Genomic DNA, 23,917 nt, shown 5'->3' with positions numbered 1-23,917 from the left:
GGACTCAAACCAAAGGAACCAACCAATGCATACCAAGGCTAAACCACCTCACCCTCATCCATAGAAACCATTCTTTACTATAATCCATCCCGGATCACTAGGCCAAATAATAAACATGTAATAACAGGCTTTACCATTATCTCCACTAGATCACTAGTCAAAAACAAACATGGATGCCACTAATTTTCTCCACCTACACCGTGCGGAATTTTCCTATGTCCCAGTCTCTCAGGCTTTAACACAATCCCCACCATATCACTAGGCCCTAAACCGAGACCCTCTCTCCAAGATTTACCGCATATCCCATCCCAGGATTACTAGACATAATGGAGAGAACCCACCTCTAGGGTTTACTATATATCTCACCATTCACTGATCGATGATTCCTAGGCCCACCAAAGCACACAATACCTGGCTTTATCACACCCATAGTATGGTTTAGGGGTCACTATGCCAACGTATTTACCACAATCCATAGTCTGATCCAGGGATCACTAGGCCATGTGTTCTTTCTTTCAGAGATCCACCTCACTCAACTTTGAATCCATCGGGAAATGCAACTCAACCAAAACATGAGAACCCTAGCACGCCATGGCTATCTAGAAATGGAAAGGCTAGGATGAAAACACTTTAACACCTGGTAAAACCCATTCCATGACAACAAATAACCACATGCAAAACCATGCATGCCAAACCTAGAAATGAAAACAAACATGCAAATAAATACCTGCAAAGAATCTTGATGTAGCTGCTTGATCTTGCTCTTCTTTGCTTTCTCCTTCCTTCCTCTTGCCTTATTTTCCTTTCTTGATATAATACCAAAGTTCTCCAAGAAAACTCTAAGTGTCCAAGAGTATAAGGGAGAGAGAGGAAAGAAGAGAGCTCCACCAAATTCTATCAAAATCTTCCCAACTAATCCTCATAAGCCTTTTTATCAATGAGGCCTATATTTTCTTCATTTTACATTACTTTCCTTCATTTTCCTCCTCACATGCAACATGTGACCTTTCACCTTCCTTTTCTCCTAATTTCCTTTATTTTCATAAATAAATGTCCCAAAAATGCCATTTTTCCTTTTCAATTCCTTTGCCTTTTCCAATTCCTTTAGCCATAATAACTGAAGTGAACACCCACTAGGATGTTTTTCCCATCATTCAACTTAGAATGTGTGTCCCGTGATTGTGGTCTTGTATTTTTTATATGAATTTTTAACCAAGGTTCTTGCACCTCAGCCAATCGTTGGTTGTGGCACTAACCACTGTGCTCGACTCCTATGGACATGAGACTTTAGAATATCCACATATTTAAAAGAGTGATCTAGAATTTGGCACCACATTCAGATCCTCCTAGAAAGTAAGCAGGTTACATATTTTCATCTTCAAGACACATTGTTATCCCACCTAGGACACCTCTGTGTTCCTTTAAATGAGTATTTAAAGATGATTTTGGAAGTGCACTATTGATCCAAATTGGATCATTATATTGTTTTTCATCCATCATGATGCATTTGGAGTGGAAAAAGTGGAGGAATTAGCTCACGGGACCATTTTTACCAGTGGGACCCAATTTGGCAAAATGAGATCTGAAACCTTCCAAGATGATTTTAGGCATCAAATGAATTTTTGGGGTTAAAACCTTTATGCCCAAGTATCACACCATTTCATGATATTCTACACACAAAGATTTTTCCAACGACGTGTGAAGCGTATTAATCAGAGTTCATATGAAAAAGTTAAGCCACTTAGAATTTGAACTTCCTATTTTCAACCCTATAATTCAAGAGGATATTGCATCAGCCCCCATTATTCAAGATAAACAGGCTATCCACGTGATTACGATGTAAAATAACCTATAAAAGTCTATATTTTAACTCTATTTAAGAGTTGATGTAGTCAAAATTAACCACTAGTAGGCTATCAGGCTGTGTTATAACCGAGCCACTAGGAGGAATAGGTATTCCATTCTTTTGAGAGAATTTTGTTCCATAGCTGATAAAATATAGGCAGGATAGATAGGAGGTAGAGCACACAAAGATGATTTTTTCATTGTAGCATCCCACGAGCCACAAGCATTACTTCTTTTTACTTATAGCCTTATTTTCCAGACAGTGAAAGAGAGCAAAGCAATCTCACCTTCCAGCTGGGTTTTCTCCCAAAAGGGTTTCTCAGAGAGAATATCTTATGTCTTATGTGTGCATGTCAGCTTATTTTTTTGTTCTCTAATTTTATTCATAATTTCCATTTGCATGCATACAATAATTACAATTAAATATACATATATTAAAGTTTAGTAAAATTGTAATAGTGTAGAATCTAACATTTTTTAATGTAATATTATCAGATTTGTTGTGAAGAATTGTCCATTGGAATATCCATGGAAGTTTATAGATCAATTGGTATCAGTGAAAGTTTCTTTGGGTCTTTTGTGGAGACTGTAGGGATCTATATCACCAGGGCCTAAAACCATAAAACCCTAATGATGGCTTACAAATCTGTAAACGAATCTCATGGTCCTTGAGAGATGAGGTTTAACCAGTTAAAACTACAAGTCAACAATATTAGCCGCAATGTAAAACTCCTCATCGAAACCTTGAATAACAAGCTAGGGATATTTGGAGAAGATGGGGGTTTGAATACAGAGGAAAAATCAGAATAGGGATTATAATATCGAGGAGAAATGGAGAACCAGTCGAAGAAAGGACCCAAAAAAGATCAACCCAGTTAGAGTGTCATGAACCAATCACAATGCTTATTTAAAATGGAAGAAAAATTCAATACCAAGACGTACCATGGTGATATCGATGCTCTAAATCTAAACCATTGGTTACAACAACTATAATTTTATTTCAGTGTCCATCAGATTGAGGAAGGGAAAAAGATCTCGTTCGCACAGCTAAAATTAGAGGGTCATGCGCTAACTTGGTGGGAGAGCCACATGGAAACCCTGAGGTTGGAGGGAGAACCTCTAGTGAATAAGTGGGAGGATTTCAAAACCCTAATAAAGTCACACTTTTATTCCATTGGGTACATGGAGGATGAGTGGATCCGATGGCATTACTTTAGGAAAAAGCTAGGCCAAAGCGTACAAGAATACACCACAAAATTCAAGAAGATGGATATAATGTTGGGTATCTTTCCCAAGAACCTAGATGTACTCCTCATGTATTTGGGGAGTCTGCACCACCATCTGTGTGAGAAAGTGATGTTGTTCAAGCCCAAATCGATGGACAAGGCTTGTGTACAGTCACAATACCTGGAAAACATAAGCCTGAAAACAATGCAATCAAGTGGATCGAAGCAGAAGGAGAAACAATACACTTCAAAGGAGGGGGAGAAGAATAAAAATGGGGGAAAAGATAAGAAGATGGAAACCGCAACAAACCAGTGAAAATATCATAGCAACCACTGCAACATTGATGGCCATATAGAGGGAAAATGTAAGAAGTTACATCGAGAGCTAAACCTGAAGAACAAGAAGAAAGATAACAAGAAGAAGAATCTCATGGCCATTTATTAGAACAACCAAGTTGAAAGAAACTCTAATGTGGATGCGAAGATCATTTGTATGTCAGTACAGAAGGAGGTGAATCTAAGTTTCCTTCAGTAACAAAAAGAGAAAGAAATGACCAAACTCTTCCATGTAAAGATACAGGTCAAGAAGAGAAAGATTAATGCTCTATTTGACTCAATATTGCAGGCAGATCTCATTGCAACAGATTTGGTCAATAATTTTGGGTTGTAAGTTCATGATCATTGAAACTGATATCCATTGGGATGGGTAAATACAGATGCAAAGTTGAAGGTATCAAAATAGTGGAAAATTAGATTTGCTATTAGTTTTGATTTTATTAATGAAGTAGGCCTAGATGTGTTTCCACTTGATGTATGTCAAGTCACGTTTGGGAGTCCATACATGTACATGCATGATGAAGTATTCATGAGGAGAGTCAACTAGTCTCATCTCATCAAGGATGGAAAATAATTCATCATCAACACACATAAAGGCAAGTTGAAAATATCACTAGTAAGTGTCAACCAAGCCAAGAAATTGATCAGTTCAAGCAAGAAGTATGTTTTATTTTTTAAAGAGAATTTCAGTCTAAAGAGAAGTCAATAAGAGGAAAGGCATCAATAGAGGGGTGTACTAAGAAACAAAAGAAAAATGGATGATTTATTACAGGCATACAAGAATGTGTTCCAAGATCCTAAAGGGTTATCACCTAAGAGAGAAGTGGAGCAATAGATCCAACTATTTCCAAACTCCCCATTGGCAAATATAGGGCTATCTAGGTAGGTTTTTATAGAAGAAAGTGAGGTGAAGAAAATTTGCAACAGCTACTAGAACATGGTGTCATTAAACCGAGTACATCACCATGTGGGTCAGCCATCATCATTTTTTCGAATAAGGATGGGACTTGGCAGATGTGTATAGATTATAGGGCATTGAAAATAATCACGCTCAAGAACAAATACCCCCTGCCTAGGATAGATGATCTTCTAGATCAATTTCAGCAAGAAAAGTACTTCACCAAGTTGGACTTGAAGTCTGGATATCACTAGGTTTGATTCAAAGAAGAATATACATGGAAGACCGCCTTCGAAACTAGGTAAGATTTATATGAGTGGTTAGTCATGAAATTTGGCCTATGTAATGCACTAGATACTTTTATGAGATTAATGAATAATGTATTGCACCCTTTTATAGATTCATTTTTTATTGTCTATTTGGATGATATATTGGTATATAGTGCTACCTGAGAGGAGCATATGTCACATATGGAGAAGGTGCTGGAAACACTAAATAATCATAAACCTCTATCAAATATCAAGAAGTGTGATTTTAGACAACAGTCTTTGGTGTATCTAGGGTATGTGATCAGTGGAGGAGAACTGAATATATATCATTCCAAGATGGAGGCCATCATGAAATGGTCAGTACCTACTAATGTTTCCAAAGTCAGGAGTTTCATTGGGGTAGAATAATACATGAAGAAGTTCATAGTCTCATTTTCAGTGGTAGAAGCACTGCTCCATGCCATAACAGCAAGTGGCAAGACTTTCCCATGGGGAAAAGGTTAGAAAAGGGCTTTCAAAGAGCTAAAGAAGAATATCATCCAAGCACCAGTTCTAGAATTACCAAACTTGTAGAAACCTTTTGAAATGGAGATAGATGAGATTGGGTATGCTATGGGAGTTATCTTGATGCAGAGAGGAAGGCATGTATGCTACCATTCTAAAGTATTTTGTGGGATAGTCCTTAACTTCCCTACATGTGACAAGGAGCTCTATGCCATGGTAAAAGTTGTGAAGAAGTGGAAACACTATATGAAGGGAAAGGAGATAGTAATCCACACATATCAAAAGTTGTTATAGTACTTTTAGGCCCAAAGTAAGCTACAATAGACTAGGCATTATAAGTGAATGGGGTTTCTACAACATATTCATTTGGTGATCAAGTATAAGAAGGGAAGCATAAAAAAGTTGACCAACATGCTTTCAAGGCCACCCACATCAAATATTACATCTTTGGGGACTCTTATTCACATGGAGACATTCACCCATGATGCATACAGAGAGGCATATTCTGATGGTGAGGACTTTAATGAGGTGTATCAACAGTGTGGAGTTAGAGTCATGTGCATGATGGTGATAGCATGTCAACCATCTCTAGGATGGGTTACTCTATAGGCTGGATAATCTATGTGTTCCTAAATTTGAGTGATTGTGGCTGATCAGAGAGACCCATACCTCCAAGGTTGCAGGGAACTTTGGTGTAGGGAATACCATGGCTAACTTACAAAGGTATGTGTATTGGCCCAAGATACAAGAGAAGGTAGTTAGGTTCGTAAGAGGATGCATTTTTCTTTTGTACCAGCAAGCCTAGCAATATGAAACAGGGTCTATATAATCCCTTACATGTACCTAATTGAGCTTGGGAAAGCATTTACATGGACTTTGTGGGAGGTTTACTGACAACCAGGAAGGGAGATGACTACATTTTCATGGTAGTTGTTAGGTTCAGCAAGATGTGTGTTCTGATGCCCTATAAAAAGACCATCAACGAGAAAGAAGAAACAAACTTGTTCTTTGGACAGGTCTGGGTGCACTTTGGGATACCAAGGAGCATCATTTTAGACAGGGACAAAAGATTTCTCAATGCATTCTAGACTACATTGTGGGAGAATATGGACATGTATTTGAAGAGATCTACAGTATTCCATACACAGATATATGGCAGGCATAAGTAATCAACAGGACTTTGGTGTAGCTTCTGAGGGGATACAACTAGAAGCATCCAAAGACTTAGGATGAAAATACGATATATATAAAACATTATTATAACAAATCAGTCCACACTTCTACAGGAAAGTCCCCATTTGAAACTTATTTTGGATATTTTTCACCTTCACCAAATTGCATAAGGGAAACAAGGAGGAGTGAAGGAATATCTTACAGGAAATTATTTGAGGGTTGGAAAATTTATAGAGAACATTAGGCATATCCATCTATAGGTTCAAGAAACATTGCAGAAGTTTCAGGAGAATTATAAGGCTAGGCATGATCAACATAGAACAAAGAAGTCATTCAAAGTGGGAGACATAGTATGGTTACCATTGAACACGGATAGGTTCCATGGGCCTGTTAAGAAAATAAATGTTCTAAGGTATGGTCCCTTTCAGATACTAGAAAAGGAGGTTGATAATGCCTATTGACTCAGTTTGCCACCATATATGTGCATTTACTCAGTTGTGAATGTAGATAATTTGAAACTCTATGAGCCTTCCATGCTAGATTAGGAAGAGGAACAGGTCCTAACTTCTATCGATGATTTGGCACCAGATGCTGAGGAAAAGTTGAAAGAGGATACAATTTTGCAGAAGAGGTCCAGAACTACAAGACAAGGATAGCATGACCTTTGGCAGATTGGATTGAAAGGACAAATTTCAGGAAAAGCTAAATGGTACACTAGAGAGAAGGTGGAGGAAACATTTCCTCACTTCATTCATTAAAAGATTTTGGGGAGCAAAGTCCTCACAAAATGGGGAGATGTGATCCAAATTGGATCATTATATTGTTTTTCATCGATCTCGATCCATTTGGAGTGGAAAAAGTGTAGGAATCAGCTCACGGGACCATTTTTAATAGTGGGACCTAGTTTGGTAAAACATTGTGTGAAAACTTTTGAGAGCATTTTAAGGCACCAAAAAACGTTTTTTGGGGGTAAATATTTTATGATTTCATGCCATTATACACACAAAGATATTTACAATGGCATAAGAAGCACACCAATCAGAGTCTGTATGCAAAAGTTATGCCACTCAGAAGTTGACCTCCCTGTTTTCACACCTATAGTTCGGGAGGATGTCGTGTTAGCCCCTATTATTCATGGCATAGGGGCTAGCCACATGATTATGATTTAAAAGAATCTATAAGAGTCTATATTGTAACTCTAGTTAAGAGTTGATGTAGTCAAAACTAACCACTCTGGTTGGCTCCATTATCACAAAGTTGCCCCAAAATTGGCTTGGTTCCAGGATGTAGAATCCATGTTGAACAATCATTTAGCAGGGTTACTAGGGCACTGTATTCATTATGGGTCTTTCTTATTGGTGCTACTCACTTACTTCAAAATTTGATATGTGCGAGAAGCCAAAGATATATTAATTTGTGTACCGGGCCTTACTTTATGCCTTTATTTGAGTGACTTAACCTAAACACATATGAGGAACAATAGAAAAATGGAGAATATTAAGTAGTAAATATTTGTTCATTTCTCTGATGGAAGATTATGCGAAGTTTTTGTAAAAACCTGAACTATAAGTAGGCTATGAGATTGTGTTATAACTAGGCCACTAGGAGGAAGAGGCATTCCATTCTTCCGAGAGAATTTCGTTCCATAGTTGAGAAAAGATAACCAGGAGAGATAGGAGGTAGAGCACACAGAGAGGATTTGTGCACTATATCATCCCATGGGTAACATGCATTACTTCTTTGTACCTGCAGTCTTATTTTCTGGATAGAGAAAGAGAGTGAAGTGACCTCACCTTCTAGTTTGGTTTTCTCCTCAAAGGGTTTCCCAGAGAGCATATCTTAAGTCTTATGTATTAGTGTGAGCTTATTTTTTCGTTCTCTAATTTTCTTCATAATTTCCATTTGCATGCATACACTAATTATGGTTAAATCTACAAATCTTAAAGTTTAATAAAATTGTAATAGTGTAGAATCCCATATTTTTTAATATAATATTATCATATTTTTTTTGACAAACTATCTAGTGGAATATCCATGACAGTTTACAAATCAAATATATTCTAGTTGCTAGAAATTTCCAAGTAGAGAAGACAGTGGCAGTGCTACATAAGTATTTTTATTGGCCGAACCTTTGATAGGATGTTGGGAAGTACATTAGATCGTACATTGCCTATGTTATTTCCAAACCTACAATCAAGAAGCAAGGCATGTATACTCATATGCCTCCTTCTAGCCAACCATGGGAATCCAACTCCATGGATTACATGTCGGGCCTTCCTTCTACCAAGCATGGAAACGACTTTGTTTTTGTGGTTGTCGAGCGATTCTCTAAGATGGCCATTCTGGCGGCTTGCAGGAAGAGTATCATAGCAGAAGCCACTACCAAACTCTACTTTGAATGAGTATGGGTACACTTTGGGATCCCACAGTCCATTATCTCATATCAGGTTAGTTGGTTCCTAAATGCATTTTATTCAAGCCTCTGGTCGTTGTTGGATACCAAGCTCAATAAGTCCATGACCTTTCACCCCAAAATGGATGGCCAAATAGAGGTCATCAATAGGATGATCAGGCACATCCTACACATGTACAACTTAAATGATCCAGATTTAGATAGGAATGCAACAAATTATAGAGATAACCATAAATACAGAGCTGTAGCAGAAATAACACTTCATTTCATTAATATCAAATACTGAAGTATGCTTACAAATAGAATGGAAATAAGACTAGCTCAGGCAATGGTAGATTATCCTTGAGAAGAGATGTGGTGGCTACATGCCTTTGAACTATGTTACAATGAGGCTCGAAGGCCTATTTATTGTTGAGAAGCAATGGAAAACCCTAAACATCCAAAAACCTAACCCTCGGAGATGAAGCACTAAACTATGGGCCTCATTTGGGTAAATTGCTACATCAACTTCCTGGGGTGTTGGCTTGATGGGTCGTAACTAAGGTTCAACGTTAAGTAGCGAAGCAAATCCCTACACTACGAGCCCTTTCGGCTTCAATCTACAAAGCGCAGACTGAAGTGTCACCCGAAGTAGTATGGGGGAATGCAAGAACCAAGTTTTTTCACCCTGAGATGGTAGCGATGTCGCTTTTAGACCTTCACTCTACCTTCACACAGATCGATAAGCCCTTTAGAGCTTATCAATGTACTTTTCATATTCGTCCTTGAAGCCTTCATGAATGTCTCCAATTGTCCTTCGTGAACCCTAAATAGCGAATTCAGACACTTACGCGCTTCTGTAATTACTCTTACTTCTGTATTTACTTTAGATTATCTTAGTTTTGTACAGTCTTAACATGTAATTACGATTATCTTTGTGTAAACAAATATTCTTACTTGCGTTCATATGACAAAGAGAAACATATAGATTCGCACATTAGAATAACATTAAAACATAAACCCGATATTCAACATAACATAATCGCAACATCCATAACAGAAGTAAAATGACTCATACATGGGTATCCCTAGAATAATTCTCTTTATTGATGGTTCAGATCTCAGTATAGACTCTAACTTCCTTGCGCACACAGCAGTAGGGGTCCACAAACTCAGCTGCGGACTGCTACCATAGGCCTTTGTGCACTCAGTTGCATAGCCTCTTCCTACGCTAAGACTGTTCGCTCTTAGCTCACAGATACCCAAAAATTACTTAGAACTCTCCCGAAAACTTCTTAGACTCTTCTAAGACTCCCTTTTTATACATTCCCATGGCCTGCCAACCAAGGGTGGATCTCATGAAGCCAACAAAAAATATCTAAACTAAGGGTGGAAACCCCTTTTGACTATTTACATCTTCGTGCTCTGTGACCACAAAATGCAGAGCCTTTACATTCTTTATACAAAACTTGGGCCTTTAGCCCCAAAACTTGGGCTTTTAACCCCAAAATTGACCCTAGGGGACCCGTTCCCAACAGGCCTCGAATACAAATATGGTGACTCACCCTCAAGTCACTCTTCTAGCGATATCTTGTCATGAAGACCTCCCAATTCCACCTGTACATCTGCGACTTCAGAAGTGCACTATGTTTCCGCCTACTTTACCTGCTCGAATAGCTACTTGATCATTAGCCCTGTAGTGTCTGCCTATATTTTCTGTTGTGTTTCTTGCAGACTAACCAATCTCCCTTTTTCAAATGTTGAACTTGCTATCAAAGCTTTAAAGTTCTCAGGGTTCATACGAGTTTGAGAGCTCAACACCTCAATTCTCAAAATTCCAAGTTTTTTTCACTGGGTAGCCACTTGTAATTTATAGGAATTTTTGAATTCAAATCTAACTATTCCCCCAAAAATTTGTGCAGAAATGCTAGATTGGTGGCAGATTTTCAAAGATCTTGCCCTTAAATTTTGACTTAAATGCTTCCCCCCCACTCCATTTAGCCATTTTTTCATCATCAAATCATGAACAATGACCATAATAGTCACTTTCCAGCTGCCTTGTGCGGTCCCTTCTTCAATCACACAGCTCCCTGTGCGTTTCTGTTGACATTGTGACATTCCTTTGTTCCGTGTAGTTGCCTAATCATGCAGCTCCACAACTAGGGTAGTGTAGTTTATAGTCCCATGCCTCCTTTCAGCTGCCTGGAGTGCTAATACTATGTCTCCAACATGTAGTCACCTAGCTGGATTGCTAGTGTATGGCTTCAATTAGCTATGGAATGGCTCTCCATTCAACGTTACCAACTAAACTGCTCCACCATTGGTAATCTCCTTAATGACATATGGCCCTAGCCAATGCATCCAAAATCTTCTTGGAAATTTATCAAACTTCTTATCATATAATAAAACTAAATCATTTACCTTGAAGGTGCGCAGTATGATGTCTCGATTGTGCCATGCCTTTTTGCATTCCTTTTGAACTTATTGATGGAATCTAGCTAGAAATATATCCTCTTCAAACTCTCTTAGCTACGCAAGCCTTTCCTCTAGGGCTCTGCAATCCGGTATTTCTGTGAATTTCGATATGCATAGACTAGGCACAATGTACTCTATCGACATCATAGCTTCTACGCCATAAACCAGCCTAAACAGCTTTTGTCCAGTTAGCTTCTTGCAAGTCATTCTATAAGCCCATAGCACCACAGGTACGTGCACATCCTAGTCATTTCTTTGAGCATTGCAAACCTTTGTTAGCATGCTCTCCAATATTTTATTAAATTCTTCCACCATCCCATTAGCCTATAGGTGCTATGACATGCTCTTCTGATGGTAAACCTGAAATTCCTCCATCATAGCGTTGATTGTCTCATTAAGAAAATGTGTATCGGAATCGCACATTAAAATTTTTGGACAACCAAACCTTGTCAGCACATACTAAAAGATGAATTTTTCTATTGTTTTGCTTGTATAGTCCTTCACAGGCTGTGCCTCCGCCCATCTAGTTAAGTATTCAGTCGCTGTGATGATATACCACGCACCCGTCTTCTTTCCTGGAGGTTAAATTGGTCCCACAAAGTCAATCGCCCATTTCTCAAAGGGATGTATGATATCTATGGATTTAGCGGTAGCTCATCCCTCTGTGAGGGTTTGCTAGTCCTTTGGCATGCATCGCATGCCCTACAATACCTTTTTAAATCCTTATGGAGTGTCGGCCACCACAACCCAGAGTGTAGAATCTTTTTCGTTGTTGCTTTTCCTACATAATGACCTCCCACATCTCCACCATGAGCCTCAGCAAGGATGTTGTTTCATTTGAACGTTGGCACATAACATTGCAATATTTCATCTAATCCCATTTTGTACATGTGCCCTGCAATGACAGAAAATTCTGCTACGCGCACCACCAGTTCCTTCTTCTGTTGACTTGTATATCCTTTTGGAGTCGTTCTTGTCTTTATGAAGTGTATAATATCTTCAAAGTGATTTTACACGAAATGCACAACAAAGAGTCATGTGTCAGGTAGTCCTTTATCCAAATTCGTAGGCTCTTCTCTAGTTTCAATGTGCGACAGATGATCAAGTCCTACATTCAATCGTCGTGGTTTCACAATGACTTAAAAATCATATTCCTGGAACAATAACAACCACCTGTATATCTTCTCCCCCAACATAGGCTTGTTGACTAGGTATTTCAATGCAGAATGGTTTGTATACATCTTAAAATGTCCACCCAACAGATAATGCCTGACTTCTGGAGCACATACACCATAGCTAATCCTTTGCGGTCTGTCGTGGAATAATTTTTCTCAGCTTTGGATAGCTTCCTACTTGTGAACGCTATGGGATGATCCAAGACCCCTTCATCGGCCTATGTCAGTACTACTCGTAGTGCAATAAATGACATTTCCACATGCACATGAAATTCCTTCTTGCAATTCGGGAAGACTAGGATCGGCGTGGTGACCATTTTCTCCTTGATCACATCCAAGCTTTTCTGCTATTCTTCATTCGAATAGAACATAACATCCTTCTTTAATAGTTTTTCCTTCGACGCAGTGATCTGGGCAAAGCTCTTGATGAATTTCCTATAGTATCCCATATGCCTCAGTGTTGCACGTAGCTGTTTCACACTACTTGGAGCCTCCAAATTGATTATGAAAACGATCTTCACAGGGTCTACCATCAAGCCTTGTCTACATACCACATGACCCAATAAGATCCCCAAAGGAACATAGAATAAACATTTCTTCAGATTGAGCACGATATGGTACCTCTGGCATGTATCTAGCATCAAGCACATACTTGCCACATGGTGCTTTACCAATCCAAACATTGTCCAATCTTCAAAGTATACCTCCAGAAATTTATGAATGAAATCCTTGAACACCACAATGACTATGCGTGAGAAGATCGTTGGCGTGTTCTTCAAACCGCAAGTCATCACCATATATTGGAAGCATCCCCATTTAGTCACGAAGGTCATGTTATTCCTATCCTCCGACACAATATTGATCTGATGGTACCCTAAGAACTCGTCAATAAACAAATATGCTTCTTGGCTGCCGACATTATCCACCACCTCATCGATGAACGAAGTTGGGAAAGGATCATGCACACAAGCATCATTCAACTTCCTAAGATCTACACATATCCTTATTTCATCCTTCTACTTCTCTTCCTGAACTACTATTCAGCTCACCCAATTAGATTCTTCCATCCGTTCAATAATACTTGTTGCAAGAATTTTATCCAAGTCTATGCAGACCTTTTCTTTATACTTCGGATTGAGGTGGTAAGGTTTTTGCTTTACAACCTTCACGTCCAATTTTAGAGTGATATTCATGACACCCAATTCCCCTATTATCCCTTTTAGATCTAAGAACTTCGTGGGGAACAAATCTTGATATTCGTAGAGTAATTCAGCGACCTTATCTACTGTCGCATCGTCCTAGTAGTCCCCAATATTTGCAAACTTTGGATCTACCTCCATGCCAATGTTCACCTGTCTAGTTTTGAGCGGCTTGTTTATGTTTGGGTTCTCTAGTTGTGGTTCCTTGACTTCGCGGAGACCTTTAGTCTCTGGAATATTAATCTTCCTCGAGTCTTCGTCTTCTTCTTCATTGTTACATTGTAGCACTCCAATGTGTGGCTTAGTGTGGTAGTCCAATCAGGTTGAATGAAATATAGAGGATCCTGCAGTATCCTGAAGATCACTACCTTAACCTCCTGCAACACTTCATCAATACATTCAAACCCATCCTCAAAGTTGAACGTCATAAGAAATCCTTGGCACAAAAAATCCCATTCTTCAGTGCCATGGCAGAGATTTGTCTCCAAGTACCAATTCATCAGTATAACAGCCAAGGTATGACAAAACATATTTATCCACTCCAACTAAGGCTGCACTCCATATGCTTCAGTCCATTTGGCCAAATGGTCACGCGGATCATTCCTCCCATCATATTTTTCTATTAGTCACACTTGCGGGTGGCCAAACCGCACTCTCATCATTTTTCCGTATATGCGCCAATCATCAAAACTGTCCTTGTGTGTGCCATGCAGCTCCTAGTCGAGGGACTGGAAGTAATGTTTCTCTGGCACATCTCTCTCAAATTCATCCATAAAGTGATCAACATTAGTTAAACCATCATAGTAAGGCAGATTTCTTACCTCTTATGATACACAGTGAAATGACTTGGTCATCATATTACAGCGCAGCGTAGATACTTCATGCAGTCAATTCTGCCAGTGCTCCAGTTCTTCATCTGAATCTAATGTGCAGGAACTTTCGTGGTCCCATGCAATACATCCATCTATTTTCAGATTCCCTAGTCTTGATCTCAGGCCATTATCTTATAAATCTGGTACAAATCGTCATCACTTTCATAATCGTGGATCGGTTCAGTATAGCACAATCCTTCTACAGGGTCTAGGGGCACTACTATGTAGAGCAATTTCTTCTCAAATATCATTTTTTTCTTCTTCATATTAATCACCCCATTCATGTTAGTGGCCTAATCTATCCCAAGGAGTGTGCGGAGTAGGGATTGTTGTCATCCACAATTTCTATCACTTCAAAATCAGCTAGTGCATTCGCACCTTCAATATCAATTGTCACCCTCTGCAACCTCCCCATTGGGATGATTTTATGTTGATTCGCCATCCTTAACTGAATCGGAAAGCATTGTAGCACAGGTCTCCCCATTCTCTCCCATGTCTGTTTCGGCAAAACATTTGCGTCCTACCCCAAATCTAAAATAACCCGATCCATATCATATTTTCCTATCTGTGTAGTAAGCCTCATCTCACACCCCTTTCTCATCTTATGCCTACCAATCTTTCTGACTACACACGGTCCATCAGTAGTGCTTTCCTTCCCAACGCACCTATTGATCAACCCCTGTAGTGCTTTTATAGCCTTGCTATCACGTAGCAGTTCCATGCAGGTCTCCGAGAACATGGTAAGCATGGATGGGTCCATTTCTTCAGCCGACTTCTCTTGACTCCCTCAGGTAGAGGCCTCGATGGAGCTTTTCTTTGCTTCCATAAATGTTTCTTTCGCGCATTCTAGATCATACCTGGTCTCCTTTTTTGGTCTTTTCAGACCCACTCACCTTCTTCCGCCCGCTTCCCCTTATCTTCACCAATCGTCACTCCACTCCACAACACAATATTTACCTCAAGGTTTTCCTTGTGAGGCTCAGCCCTCATCATATGTAGGTTTTGAGTCAGTTGTTGAGGTTGCTCCCCCTTCTCACATGTCTTAGCTAACAATATAGGGAAATCCTCTATGGCATGGTCAAAGTCAATACAATAGCGGCATGAAAATCGCGTCGGATTCAGGCAGTCTCACGCATAGTGTCCTGGTCCTCCAAAATTGTAACAAATAACCTTCCCTCAACCTCTACTAGGTCCTCCTCATCCTCGGCCTCATCCATGCCCCTGATACTCACCTCGTGCTCCCCCAACACCTTGGTCCGGAGGCCATGTTTCTGCCTGCACCCTGTATGCAGGTTGATGAGCCTCATAAATGGGTAATTATATGGGCTCATTTTACCTCCTAACTTAGTCAAATCAACCATTCTCTTAGCTTAATGTATTATTTTCTGATTATATTTATGCATATAGGGTTAGTTGAATTAGTTATGATGCCATATGGTCTAACATGTATTTAATGCAGATTTTGATGGATTTTGAGGTCAAAGCCAAGGATCCAGTGGTAAAATTGTAGCAATAACTCGAAGTAGACAAAGGAAATGACTTATAGGATGGAATCCCTCTCATTTATTACTCCTCACTTCGAATTCCCCTTCATTCAACTCAGAGTACAAGCAGTCAAATCATGCACTAGAAGGTAGCGGAGCAAGTGAAAGATGATTCATAGTTATCTTGATTTTTGGGAGCCAAGCCTCCCTGATTTTAAGGAAGATGCTGGTAGCTTCGGTTGTATAAGTAGAGAGGCCTAGGGCCTCATTAGGGTTAGATATTTTTTCTTGTGTAGACTCTTCTCAAATTTCGAGCTTATTATTTTGTGACAGCTTCATGTAATCTTGCTATTGTTTTGATAATGAAGATGGAATCTTTTCTGAGCTAGCACTGAGTGACCTCAGATGGCTAAAGCTCTTAGATTAGGGCCCAATCCAAGTAGTCTAGCTTCTCTTTACTTGTATTTGTATGTTTTACTTCAGTTTTTAGATTAATTTGCTGTTAGATGTATTTCTTTTATGGTTAAGAATAGGTCGCTTTTGATGATTTAGTAGCTTGTTGTCATTTGTGCTTTCTATAGCAGGTTAAGCAATGATTAGAGAAGATTCAAAAGGCTAGCAATAGTGCCTTGGCCTCTCTTCCTTCCTTTAGGACCATGATTTGAGGCAAAGACTCTCTTGCTTCCCCAAAAACACAGATTTTCCTCATTCCTAGGACTTCTAGTGTTTGCAACTCTTTAGTAGATTGATAGTCCAGTTTTACTTTGCTTTAAATCTTCTTCATCATGTTCACTTCCTGATTTACAATAGTATTTTTTCATGCTTTCCTTTCTTACAACATTTTCCAGCATTTCCTTCTATGCATCATATTTTAGGCCATTTTAATGCAAAACTTTGTTTTCCCTAGGATGCACTCATTTCATTGGTCGCTTGATTTTCTTGGTTGACTGTCAGTTTTTGTGCAGCAGATCTCTTCCAGCAATAGGCCAGCTTACCAGCAATCACACCCTCCGTCTGATCCATGCCCTATAGGTCTCCCAAACCTCACCTCAATTCTGCCCTAGTTTCTTTCATTTTTCTTGGAACTTCTTCCTCTCTCCTTGAGCAAACCCAATCATCTTTCCCTTTCTTGGTGACTCATGGTAGACCGTAGGAACCCTAACACCTCATTCCAACCTTCATCCACCTTTTCCACCCACTCTCACACCCTCAAAATAGTGAAAATTTCTCTCGGCCTCCTCCTGTAGGCCTCCTGTAGTTTCCCTGTTTTCCTCTTGTAGTTTTCCTATGTCCTCCTATAGTTTTTCCTGTAGGCTTTCTTTTGAAGGCCGAGTGTGGGAAAATCCTCCAGAAGGCCACCTAAGACCTCCTAGGACCCATCCACACCATCCTACATCCTCCCAAGCTCCAAAACTACCCTCTAATGCCCCCTGTTCGCTGCCACACTCAAACATAATAAATTAGATGCATGTTGAATTCACATAAAAACACATAAAAATCAAAAAATATGTTTCTTGCCTATTTACTTCCAAAAATAGCATGGTTAGATGTTTTTTACTTCCTTGAGTAGGTAATGGAATTTATTTCATTGTTTTCATAGTGTTTTTAGCAAAAGTAGAATTAGCTTGTTAGTTAGGGTTTACTAGGTTTTGCTTTACATTCTAGTCTTTCTCCTTTCTGCAGTTAGAATAGCATCTATAGAGTAATATTTCTCTTCTTTCATCACACATAGAGCTTATTTTCAAATCTATAGAATTTGGCTTGAGCTCCTAGTGATCTTGCACCTGCTGACCAAGTGACAACCTATAGTGAGAACTAGTACTTGTGCATACAGCACTGACGCTTCCAAGTTTGTTACAAACTACCAGGTTGATAAAAGTAAAGTTGGAAGCCTAGGAGTTGCAACATTCTTGCTGCAATACTGGTGCTCACCACTTTTTGGCACCATTTCCAGGGAAGCGTCAGAGTATTCTATGATTATTGCTTTCTTCTATTTCCTATTGCAACATTTTGCTAATAGATTATTTCAGCAAAAGTAGACTAGTCATTTCTTTTCTTTCAGTTCTTTATTTCTTTGCTTTCATTTTCAATTTTGCAAATTTCCTTTTAGCAAGTTCATTTCAGCTAGTTACAATTTGTTCTGTTCAATCACAATTTCAGTTTCTGCAGGTACTTTTAGTGTGGGGAAAAAGAAACAAAAACCAACCAAAAAGATTTCCTTTCATGCCTCGTAGGAATAGAGATAACTCAGGAAAAAAATTTCCCAACACCCCCACTGCTTCACATAGCCAACCTTCTATCTTTTTTAGTGGCTACAATCAAGAAGAACCCTTAGGTGAACAGCCAGACATATTTGAAGAACCTATAGGGGAAGAAAAAGAAGAAATCGTTCCTCTGGAGCCAATGGCTAAAAACAGAAATGCTAGGGGGAATGGAGAGAGAATAGAAGGTACCTTCCCCATTCGAGAGACTAATGGGGACACCAAAATGAAGAAAATAAGTCCTTTAGCCCTACCTCACTTCCATGGCCTAACTACAGAAGATCTTGACACCTTCTTGTTTGAGTTTGTTGTCATCTGTCAAACTTATGACTATGCAAAAGATGAGCAAAAGTTGAAACTGTTCCCTTCTACTCTCAAGGACACAACACTGTGTTGGTTCATGGGATTACCTAGCAATAGCATCACAACTTGGGCTCAGATGCAGTAGGCCTTTAACAAAAAGTATCGAGACTATTGTAGGTCAAAAGATACCAAAGAAGAAATCTTCCGAATGACCATAGGAAGTGATGAGTCCCTAGAAGTCTATGAAGAGAGGCTCCAGGTCAGTTACAAAAGGGTCAGATGTACACTTGACCCTGAGTCTCTGAAGTTGGTACTATTCAGGGGAATTCGATAAGACCTTTTAGACACCCTCCATCTACTGGTCAGGGGAGATATCTACCAACTATCCTACGAGGACATAAAGTCTATTTTTAGAAACCATTCTAGAGTAGCTAGAAAGAAAGGTAGGGGGAGTCAACCCATAGCCAGTACCTCTTCTTCCAATTCATTCATTAAAGGTGAAATTGGAAACATGCTAGAAGACTTCAAGAGTGAGATGCTGCAAACTTTTTCCATGCAAATGGATACTTTACATATCGAAAGAAAATAAGAGGAAGCAGAGAGGGCTTTGGCCATTTTTTGCCCTAGATACACCAGGAGGCATCCTAGGAATGAATGCCCATTGAACTCTATAGATGTTTGTTCAGTTTTTGAAGAAGATCATTCTACAGATAAGTGCCCTTCCTTGCCCAGACTTAAAGATGTATACCAAGGGGCCAAAGGAGTCACTAAACGGATCTATTACATAAACCAAAGGAGGTCGCATGGACCTAGACCATACCAGCAAGGGATGCAAGGGACATCTCAGGCATACTACAACCCCAACCAAGTCACCTCCATACTTTCTTGGGCCCCCCTGCTCATCCTTCCTGGTCCATGCCTCCTCCTTGGTCCTTCACATCTCAATATCATGCCCAACCAGCCACCCATTCATTTTAATCCTATGTTCAGCCGCAACCTCAGTGGAATGCATCTCATCAGGGGTGGAGGCCCCAATACAACTCTCTTCCCACTCTTCTTCCTCCACCACCTGCCCAACCACAACTGTTACCTTCTACTCCACCAAGGCAACCCCAAATGGCTACCTAGCCAAATCCAAACCTGAACAACAGACAGGCTTAGAAAGTGTATAGTGGGGAACCATCATGCCCAAATTATGATGTGGAGATTCAAGAAATTAACTTGCAATCTAGGAAAGTTCTCCCAGATATCTAGCCTCCACTCAGGGAGGTTGAGGAAGATAAAGATGAAAGTGAACCTAAAGCAAATCCACCCTTTCTTGAGAGAGTATCCATGACAATCCAGCCTACCCCAAAAGAGACTGAACCCTTGGGAGAATTGAAACATGTATGTGTGAAGATACCACTTCTCCAAGCCATAAAAGATATGCCTATCTACAATAGGTTGATCAAAGAGAAGTGCTTTAGGCATCCAGGAAGGCACAAGAGAGATGCCCCAACCATCAATGTCATAGGACAACTATCTGAACTGATTTTAGGGTAGATAATCTGTCCAAAATATCTAGATCTTGGAAGCTTAGTAGTTGATGTACACATCAATGGCACAATGGTCCCACATACCTTGATTGATCTGGGAGCCACCATTAATGTGATGACTAAAGACACAATGCTCAAACTTAACCTCCAGGGCTCCGTGAGGAAGACCACAATAGTGTTGTATCTAGTAGACCGTTCCATAGTGACCCCTGAGGGGATTGTGGAAGATGTGATGGTCTCCATTGACTCTTGGGAGTACCCTACTAATTTCTTAGTTCTCCAACCAAAGGCAAACCTCACTGGGTATCTTCTCATCTTGGGAATACCCTGGTTGGCTACAGCCAATGCCTACATCAGTTGTCGAGCTGGGAACATCACCATAAAGAATGGGCACATGTCTAAGAAATTAACCCTATATCCTCCTGCCCAACCCTTGCTAGAACATGATCTACCTCTCTGGTTGGAGGAGGAGGATGAGGATGAAGTTTATTCTGCACCACTTTGTGCATTAGAAATCACCACAGGGGGAAAACCGCAAGATGAGGATGAGATGATTGAAAGTTTGATTCAGAATCCACCTCTTAGTGCATCACCATTAGAATACATAGTAAGAGAAACCCAAAAAAAACTCGCAACTGATATCTGTGTGGCCAACTCCACTTCTCTCCGTGTTAAAAATATATAGTTTGGCCCAGAAAGAAAATTGAAAATCAATCCATCCCTATCTACTTCCGAGGAGAAGAAGCTATGCAACATATTGAGAAAACATCTAGATGCCTTCACTTGGAGTTACAAGGAGATGAAGGGAGTGCACCCTTCAGTATATAATCATCATATATACGTCAAGGAGGATTGCAAGCCAGTCAGGCAGCCTCAAAGGAGGATGAACCCAACACTTAAAGATATTGTTAAGGAAGAACTGTAGAAATTGCTTGATGTGAGATTCATCCATCCCATCTCTGATAGTGAATGGGTCTCTCCTTTGGTGCTAGTGACAAAAAAAAATGGTAAGTGGAGAATCTATGTCGACTACTGGGAATTGAACAAAGCCACTAAAAAGGACCACTTTCCATTACCTTTCATAGATCAAGTGTTAGATGGTCTGGCAGGGAAAAAGTTTTTCTCCTTCTTAGATGGGTTTAGTGGGTACAATCTGATTCAAATCAGCTTGGAATACCAAGATAAGACTACTTTCACTTGTCCTTGGGGTACCTTTGCATATTGGGTCCTTCTTTTTGGTTTGTGCAACGCTCCAGCCACTTTCCAAAGAGAAATATTGATTATATTATTTGAACTGGTTCATGATGCAGTAGAAATATATATGGATGATTTTAATCCTTATGGCTCTGACTTTCAGGAATCTTTATCTATCCTAGGAAAAGTTCTAGATAAGTGTATTGAGATGAACCTGTCCCTTAGTCTGGAAAAATGTGAATATTTTATGACTGAAGGGACCATGCTAGGTCATGCAATATCTCAATAAGGACTGCAAGTGGACCCCAACAAAATTGCCATCATCCGAAGGGTCCCACCTCCTCAAAAGGTGAGAGATGTCAGAAGTTTCCTAGGCTTAGTTGGATATTACAGGAGATTCATTAAAGACTTCAGCAAGCTAGCCTCTCCTTTGTTTGGCCTCCTAGGCAAATATGTTGAGTTCATATGGTAGGAAAATTGTCAAGAAGCCCTAGATACCTTTAAGAGTAAGCTAGTGACTACCACAAATCTAAGAGGCCCAAACTAGGCCCTACCCTTTCACATTCACACAGATGCCTTGAACAATGTGATAGGAGCAGCCTTAGGAAAAATTGATGGAAAGTTACCTTTTTCCATATACTTTATAAGAAAATACTTGTCAAAGGGAGAGTTAAACTATACAGTAACTAAGAAGGAACTCCTAGCTGTCGTGCATTCCTTAAACAAATTCAGACATTATATCATAGGCTATCAAACCTTTGTGCACACTAATCATGCTACAATTAGATATTTAATGAAAAAACCAGATGTAAATGCTCACATTATTAGATGGTTTCTTTCACTTCGGTAGTTTGATTTGACAATTATTGATAAGCCCGGTAAAGAGAATGTTGTTGCGGACTTTTTTTCTAGAGTAAATTTGCCTATAGGAGAAGAAGTAATGGTGGATGACCAAATGCCAGATGAACACCTATTTTCTATATCAATACTCTCTACATGGTTCATTGATATAGCAAACTACTTGGTTTCAACACAGTTCCCACCACACCTATCCTCAAAAGAGAAGAGTAAGATAGTAAGGAAAAGCACCCCTTTCACTTGGATTGGAGGCAATCTCTTCAAACTTGGCCCACATCAGATCTTGAGAAGATGTGTCAGGGAGGAGGAAGTCTTTGACATCCTCCTTACATGTCATGACGGGCCTTGTGGAGGTAATTTTGCAGTAAAACTAACTGCCTTCGAGATATTGCAAGCAGGCTACTATTGACCCACTCTCCATCAGGATGTGAGGAGATACACGAGCCAGTGTGATCGGTGTCAAAGGATGGGGAAACCCACTCGAAAGGATGAAATGCCCATGCAACCTCAAGTGACCTTTGAGCCATTTGAGAAGTGGGGCATGGATTTTGTGGGGCCTATAAACCCTCCTTCAAAGCAGAAGAAATACATCATTGTGTGCACTAACTACCTGACAAAGTGGGCAGAGACAAAAGCAATTAAAGTAACGACAGAGGAAAAAGTAGCCAATTTTTTGAAGGAAAACATATTCTGCAAGTTCAAGTATCCAAGAGAGTTGGTCACAGACCAAGGCATTCAGTTCACTTCCAGCCTAATTGAAGACCTGCTCACACATCATAAGATCAAGCACAAGACTTCCACTCCTTACCATACACAAGCCAATCGGCAAGTGGAGGTCACTAACAGAGCATTGGAAGGGATCCTAACCAAGGTAGTGAGTAGCAGCAGAAAAGACTGGGTGGACAAATTAGTTGAGACCACTTGGGCCTACAACACAACATGGAAGACCACCACCGTGTTCAAACCCTATGAACTGGTCTATGGGAAGAAGGCTTTGTTGTTAATAGAGGTTGAATTCAATACCCTAAGGATGGTAGCTCAGCTGGACCTAGACCTCAGCCATGCACAGAAGGAGAGATTACTTCAGCTCAATGGATTGGATGAATACAAATTGCAATCCCTTCTCCATATAGAGGTATTTTAGCTTCAGAGAAAGATATGGCATGATAGAAATATTAGGGAGAAGCAATGCCAAGAGGGAGATTTTGCACTACTCTATGATTCAAGATATAAGGATTTCAAAGGCAAGCTGAGGACAAGATGGATGGAACACTACACTGTGGAGAAATGCAATGACAATGGTTTAGTTCTGATCAGAACCATTGATGATGAAGCCATCCCCATGCTTGTCAATGGACATCAGTTGAAAATTTACAAGAAACCCCTCTCCAAGTGAGAGTTTATTGAAGATCTAAATAAAATAGTGATGGTAATGGAGCATGTCTTAGCTTCCACTTCACCCACTCACTGAAGAAGAAAAAACAAAAATAAGGGCTCAAGAGAAAATCTCCATGAGGCACTTGAGTCCCATCATTGGGTTGAAAACCTCTTCTGAGGCAGCCCAGTGATGTCAAAAAAGAAAAAAAAAGAAAAAAGGGGAAAATAATAAGATCCCTGGGTAAAAACCTCCCCTGGAGGTGCCCAGGGCAGGAAATTAAGGTGAAAACCTCTCTGAGGCACCCTAGTTGTTTTCAAAAAAAAGAAGAGAGAAAGATAAAATTGAGATTTTATTGCATTACAGGTTTGCAGGAGGACTACAAGGAGCAGAAGAAGGTGCCAAGGGGACCTTGACAGTCATATCAACACCCTGTCATCTTCTCCACACCTTCGTCTGTCATTTTTGGCATTTCTTTCACCCCTCTGTACCTATTCTTCCAAACTATGTTTTCTATAGGAGGCTTTGTGTTTTCTACAAGAG

Source organism: Pinus tabuliformis, chromosome 4_1 (assembly GCF_031772625.1).
Source record: "Pinus tabuliformis cultivar Carrire ecotype Pingquan chromosome 4_1, CPIR1, whole genome shotgun sequence".
Taxonomy (NCBI): domain Eukaryota; kingdom Viridiplantae; phylum Streptophyta; class Pinopsida; order Pinales; family Pinaceae; genus Pinus; species Pinus tabuliformis.
Note: the sequence above shows the minus strand (reverse complement) of the source record.